The sequence below is a fragment of the Schistocerca nitens genome, chromosome 8 (assembly GCF_023898315.1).
Source record: "Schistocerca nitens isolate TAMUIC-IGC-003100 chromosome 8, iqSchNite1.1, whole genome shotgun sequence".
NCBI lineage: Eukaryota > Metazoa > Arthropoda > Insecta > Orthoptera > Acrididae > Schistocerca > Schistocerca nitens.
This window is the reverse complement of record NC_064621.1, coordinates 520,686,574-520,693,983: the sequence shown is the minus strand read 5'-3', so window position 1 is coordinate 520,693,983 and position 7,410 is coordinate 520,686,574. Positions and strand designations below refer to the sequence as shown.

The window sequence follows — 7,410 nt, the reverse complement described above, 5'->3', positions numbered from 1 at the left end:
TCTCAGATTGCCGATAACGTACCAGCTCGCTAAGCTGATGTTAAAGACAGTTATAATGTCCAGCGAGCAACGGAGCGCAGTGGTAATACTTCGTGCTCAAATTTGAGAAGAGACAGGATAAAATACTATTACATTCAAGAAGCGTCCAATGAATTCCCGCGTGCTCCGTCGCTAATGATACAACTGTCTACCAGATACACCTGCACGAAGGTAATGCTTTATTTCGGCATTTATTTGACTTCTTGTAATAGATAACACTGTTCTGACGGGATCGCTTTGTTAAGATGAAGCACCTCCATAAATCGCTGGTAGTTCGTTATTATCTTGTCTTAACTTCGAATATTATTATTTTCTCGGATATCAGATTGTATTTTGCACCTTATTGACAGTTGCGAGTAATAAGCCAACAGTATTACACAGCCCACGACAGAGCTACTACGATTGTAGTTAGAAGTTTTGTTGAAAATCTCTAATTCTTTCTCGGAATCTAATAAATCCAGAGGAAGTTGTAATTCAGATTGATTACTCCATGATTTCCAGCTTGTCTGTTGAGTTGTAACCAATTCTACAATCAGTTTAACTCTCATTCTGCTTTACGTACTGTTCTATTTTCGTGTGGTAGGTCACAAGTAGTCACTACCACAGTAATACAACTATGTATGCCAATTAGCTCCGCAGATGACGAAGAGATTGAAGAAATGTATGATGAGATAAAAGAAATTATTCAGATAGTGAAGTGAGACGAAAATTTAATAGTCATGGTGGACTGGAATTCGATAGTAGGAAAAGGAAGAGAAGGAAAAGTAGTAGGTGAATATGGAATGGAGGTAAGAAGTGAAGGAGAAAACTGCCTGGTAGAATTTTGCACAGAGCATAACTTAATCATAGCTAACTGTAGATTTGAGTGTCAGGAAGACGTTTCTGAAAGTATTTGTATGGAGTGTAGCCATGTATGGAATTGAAACATGGACAATAAACAGTCTAGGCAAGAAGAGAATACAAGTTTTCGAAATGTGGTGCTACAGGAGAATGCTGAAGATCAGATAGGTAGATTACGTAACTAATGAGGAGGTACTGAATACAATTGGCGAGAAGAGAAATTTGTGGCACAACTTGACTAGAAGAAGGGATCGGTTGGTTGGACATGTTCTGAGGCACCAAGGGATCACCAATTTAGTAATGGAGGGCAGCGTGGAGGGTAAAAATCGTAGAGGGAGAGCAACAGATGAGTACACTAAGCAGATTCAGTAGGATGTAGGTTTCAGTAGTTACTTGGTGATGAAGAAGCTTGCACAGGATAGACTAGCATGGAGAACTGCATCAAACCAGTCTCTGGACTGAAGACCGCAACAACAGGAGGTCACAACTGCACGCCAAATGAAATTATATCGGTCCAGAGACCCTTTCAACTCTCAAATGTCTATGATGTGCGCATGCAGACTGAAGGGACGAAAGAAAATTTGTCCTAACGCTGGGATTCGAACTCGGGTCTCGTACTCGGAGAGCTCCTGCAATGCTGTTAGAGTTTAAGGGGAATACCAAGTGTGCTGAGGCGTGAATGGAAATTTAGATTGAGGAGGGAGGTGTGTTGGGGTAATCCGTGCGGCTGTGCAAAGCCACTGTTCCAGCGCGGCGTAGTGGTTAGCGCATATGCCTAGTGAGCAGCATATCCCGATTCCAATTCCAGCATTGGTACAAATTTTCATATTATAAGTTTATTATGTGTTTTACTGTTTTTGGGGCATGGTGTCTCTGTGTATACATTTTGTAAACAATTTCCTTTAGTAAATGAAAAGCTCCAGTTTGCTTTTGTTCTACAATATTACTTTTACTGAAACTTCCTGGCAGATTAAAACTGTATGCCCGACCGAGACTCGAACTCGGGACCTTTGCCTTTCGCGGGCAAGTGCTCTACCAACTGAGCTACCGAAGCACGACTCACGCCCGGTACTCGCAGCTTTACTTCTGCCAGTATCTCGTCTCCTACCTTCCAAACTTTACAGAAGCTCTCCTGCGAAACTTGCAGAACTAGCACTCCTGAAAGAAAGGATATAGCGGAGACATGGCTTAGCCACAGCCTGGGGGATGTTTCCAGAATGAAATTTTCACTCTGCAGCGGAGTGTGCGCTGATATGAAACTTCCTGGCAGATTAAAACTGTGTGCCCGACCGAGACTCGAACTCGGGACCTTTGCCTTTCGCGGGCAAGTGCTCTACCAACTGAGCTACCGAAGCACGACTCACGCCCGGTACTCACAGCTTTACTTCTGCCAGTATCTCGTCTCCTACCTTCCAAACTTTACAGAAGCTCTCCTGCGAAACTTGCAGAACTAGCACTCCTGAAAGAAAGGATATAGCGGAGACATGGCTTAGCCACAGCCTGGGGGATGTTTCCAGAATGAAATTTTCACTCTGCAGCTGGAAACATCCCCCAGGCTGTGGCTAAGCCATGTCTCCGCTATATCCTTTCTTTCAGGAGTGCTAGGTTCAAATGGCTCTGAGCACTATGGGACTCAACTGCTGAGGTCATTAGTCCCCTAGAACTTAGAACTAGTTAAACCTAACTAACCTAAGGACATCACAAACATCCATGCCCGAGGCAGGATTCGAACCTGCGACCGTAGCGGTCTTGCGGTTCCAGACTGCAGCGCCTTTAACCGCACGGCCACTTCGGCCGGCAGGAGTGCTAGTTCTGCAAGTTTCGCAGGAGAGCTTCTGTAAAGTTTGGAAGGTAGGAGACAAGATACTGGCAGAAGTAAAGCTGTGAGTACCGGGCGTGAGTCGTGCTTCGGTAGCTCAGTTGGTAGAGCACTTGCCCGCGAAAGGCAAAGGTCCCGAGTTCGAGTCTCGGTCGGGCACACAGTTTTAATATGCCAGGAAGTTTCATATCAGCGCACACTCCGCTGCAGAGTGAAAATTTCATTCTGGATTACTTTTACTATTAACCGGTTTTCGGCTTACAAGACCATCTTCAGACATTTACTGAGTATTATCACCAAAGAAGTTGCAGTGTTTGCAAACAACGTTGGAAGAGAAGTAGCACGTCTAGACTGAAGTAGAAACATACAGTAACATCTTTGACAGTGTGGTGGCAATTCAATGTAAAAGTAAAAATTGAACAGTACATAAATAACTATGGAGTAGACAGGAAAGCCTTTAACACAAAATAGGAATAGCATTCCTACATAACAGCGTCTATTAATAAACAAAACTAATAAAATAACATAAAACTGGTACTAGACAAGGCTACGTCAGGAGGTATGAAACATGGAGAGTGATACACAAACCAATTAAAAAAAGAGACAATTATCAGTGTAACTACAGAATACATAAGGAACTTATCAATATCAATACGATAAACAGAAGTAAATAAATGCAGGAAAATGGAGGCTTATTACTTTTCCTCCATCCTTAATCATATGTACAGAAACACTTGTCATCTCTAGGGGCACCTTTTCTTTCTGCAAATACTGAACGGCTTTAAGCATCTCAGTAGTGTGTTTGGAATTCATCTCTTGAACTATACAATTATATAAAGCAGTTTTGGGAAAGATTGTACAATTATTTTCTGTTGCTCGCTAGCGTACCGCCTGACATTCCATCTGTTGAAATGTGACGTCAACCCAACGGAACTCTCCATTCTATCGGTCAAAGTTCGACCAGAAATAGTACAGCACCCAACACTCCGTAAAGTAGCTTCACTAGTATATCTGGATATGCACTGCCTAACAAAAAAAAAAAGTGAAGCACCTTATTTCAGTTATAACAATAACGAGTCATATTTACAATGAATTTGGCTGTATGAGCCCGCTTATCAGTATGACACTGCACCCGCTCTGCCCTGGCTGCATTCACTGATTCGGTTGGGAAGGGTCTTATAAATCAGTTGTATTTTCTCCTGAGGTAAACCGTAATAGCTGTAACTGGTCCTTGATATCCTGCATACTGGCAATGTGGCGGATTTGAGGTCCTAGTTGGTCCCACACTTGTTCAATCGGGAACAGATCTGTGGCTCTTGCTGCCCACAGGAGACAGTTCACACGTGTGCAGGAGTATTGCTTTGATGAAAAATGGCACAACGATACTGTCGCATCAGAAGTAACACATGAGGTCGCAAGATGTCCGTCAAATACGGTTGTGCGGTCAGGGTTCCCTCAGTTGTTAAGGGGCATGAACTGAAGTCGCACTCAATGGATGGCTCCCCTTATCACCGCCAGGAGTACCACCGCTGACACCCTCTAAAACATTGACAGACTGGGACCTCTTCCCACGTCACAGCGTTACTCGCGGACGGTGGTCCTTCGGGGTAGTGCAGAACAGCGCGTTTCATAGCCGGAAACAGCGAAACGCTACTCAAAAGCAGCGCATGCTTCCAGGTCACGGCACCAGTTCAAACGCAGCTCTCTGTGATGTGTTGTTAACTGCAGGCTATGCTTGCGACAGTAATTCCCTAGTCCGGCTGCAGCTAGTCTCCGACCAATAATGCTGCATGACACAGAATATGCCGCAGTGTTCACTACTACGAGGGCGTGTTGAAAAGTAGCGCCTCCGAATATTTTATTTGAAAACTCCCAAAGCTTTTCAAGTAAAACAAAACATTCTACATTTTTATTCTTCATATCTTCATATTTATTTCTTGACGTAGTCACTCTAGCGGCGAATACTTTTCTCCCAACAAGAAACCAGGTTTTTGATACAGGCACTGTAGATTGATTTCGTTGACGAAACCACAACCTCACTTCTGCTTGCACCGCTTCGTCACTGACAAAATGAAGTCTTCGAAGGCGTTCTTTAAGTTTTCGAAACAGATGAAAATCGGATGGGGCCCTTTCGGGACTATATGGAGGATGGTTGACGGCAGTGAACCCAAGGTGTCGGATTGTTGGAAATGTCTCGTGCGTGGTCTGACTTGTCATGCCGAAGGAGAGGGTGTCCCATGTGTGAACAAACTCTTCGTATTCGAAACACGCTCTCTCTCAAGCACCGATATAGTTAAGTTACACAGTGCCATGTTAAACGCAGCAATTCGGACCCTTATAGCGGCAGAGTTGAAAAAAGCTCCAAACAAGAAGGAAAGTCGACTGTGTAATATGCATAACATGTAATTCCTCAATCGGTACTGAGAATAGAACAAAAGTTTCGGAGGCATTAATTTTCAGCACACTTTCATTATTCCCGGACGAGTAGCGCACATGTTTGTGGTTTTAGGGCGCACAACTACAGTGGTCATTAGCGCCCAGACTAAATTAGTTATGCACTGCGAGGCACAATGTTAAAACAGCAACTAAAAAGGACAACACTACAAAAGGAACATTAACAGGCAAGGGATTAAAAGAAAACAGCATAATCAAATATCCTTAGACAGATTTGTCAATTGGATAAAGCGAAGAACGCGAGCAGCTGCTCGTGGGTCATCCGCTAAAATTTCATCCAGAGTACATGGCAGGCCAAGATCAATGCGCAGTGTATTAAAATTCGGACAGGACGTTAAAATGTGGCGTACCGTCAGCAATTGCCCACATGGGCAGAACGGTGCCGGCGCAACCGTCAGCAGATGGCGGTTGCTGAACCGGCAGTGTCCAATCCGTAACCGGGCCAAAACGACCTCCTCCCGCCGAGAAGGGCGTGAAGAGGTCGTCCAAGCCGAGGGGAGAGGTTTCAAGGCCCGAAGTTTGTTTTCAGTAAGTGTAGACGAATCGGCATGCCACAGCGATAAAATGCGCTGACAAATGACCCTGCTAAAATCAAATGAAGGCACACAACAAGAAGCTGTACAAGGCTGGAGGACCGCAGCCTTGGCCGCGGCGTCTGCAGCTTCGTTCCCAGGGATACCGACATGGCCAGGAAACCACATAAAGGTAGCCGGAGAACCGTCGTCCTCCAGCGCAGATGTGAAGGGGTACGATGTACTTGGAGCAGACTACAACGATCCTCCCATGTGGTCATCGACGTGGTCGACTGAAACTTTAAGGACGGGTATGTCTGCCCTCACGATTCCATGAATTCCAACACTGGACCAGTGTCACATCCGAAACCCCCATAAACCTTGACATTAAACAATTCGACTAGCTGGCCAAGTGAATACCCATAATCGAACTTCTTTCTACCACTTCCACTTACTGATAACGCTGTCTCAAACAACTCCGCAACATCTCCGTATCCTCCACAGTGACCAGTCAACATCTGACATTCTTCCATTCCCTACCAGGCCTTGTAACAACACTACACAAGAACAACACGTGTCACAGAGAATTGCACCTCTAATAATTTACGAGGCATGATCAAAGAATTCGGCGAAAGACTTTTTTTAGCAGCAGCCGCTGACACTACAACCATTTGGTGCAATTTGTCTGACTGCATGATCCGTTGAGGCAGGCAGCGTAAAGTTGTAACACGTTGTGGCTTGTCATTCAGCATCCAGAGACGCTAGAGTGAGGTTTTGTTTACCGTATCCGTCGCAAATAATGGATATCGAACAACTAGTGGACATTAATTTCTGTATGTGAAGGTGGTATCTGTTCCCGAAAGAACGGATACCATTGATGACCTTGCAGCTTCTCTAGAATTAAATGATAATTAAATCGACACCATAGCTGCAAACAGGCGTTGATATGCATCATTGGGGACACGTTGAAAATGTGTGCCCCGACCGGGACACGAACCCGAAATCTCCTGCTTACATGGCAGACGCTCTATCCATCTGAGCCACCGAGGGCACAGAGGATATTGCGCCTGCAGGGACTCATCCCTTGCACGCTCCCCGTGAGACCCACATTCTCAACATGCCCACACCACTACATTCGTAGTGCGCCTAATAGATGTTTGCCCATCACACTCATTACTAGTGGCAGATTAATCTACCAAGACCCGTACGAGTTGGAGCATAGCGTGTGCGTTCGCACAAGAAGGTCAGTGGCCGGGTAGCCATCAAAATCGAATATAAAATCGATGCATTTTTTAGATATTGAGGGCACAGTGCAATCAGGGTTCGTTCCGAGGGTAACAACTGTAAGTGTAGAATTTTCCAAGGGCGTAATGCAACGGTTGAGAAGCGATGTACGAAGAAACACACTATAAAAATTTCCCAATGGCTTCCTTAATCACGACAACGCGCTGTGCCACATCTCGCTTTTGGTTCGCGAGTTTGCACCGGAAAATGTGTTCCTGTCTGACCATCGTGGAACAAATGTATCATTCTCCTGATGCATATTTCCACTCAGTAATGTCGTTCGGAATAATTTTCTGCTGTAACTCATTACTTTGAAAGAAGTACTGATTGCACCAATGTGATCAGTAAGAATAATGTGTGTTCACCCACGGACGACATATAGGTTCGAATCCTGCCTCGGGCATGGATGTGTGTGGTGTCCTTAGGTTAGTTCGGTTTAATTAGTTCTAAGTTCTAGGCGAC

The 7,410-nt window shown here is 44.8% G+C and overlaps 1 non-coding gene across 1 annotated transcript; it reads right to left on the bottom strand.

The window, feature by feature from the left end:
* Positions 1–1,859: 1,859 nt before the first annotated feature.
* Trnas-cga (transfer RNA serine (anticodon CGA)) lies at positions 1,860–1,934 on the bottom strand. Its single transcript has one exon. It is a non-coding gene; the product is annotated as a tRNA-Ser (tRNA).
* Positions 1,935–7,410: the final 5,476 nt, after the last annotated feature.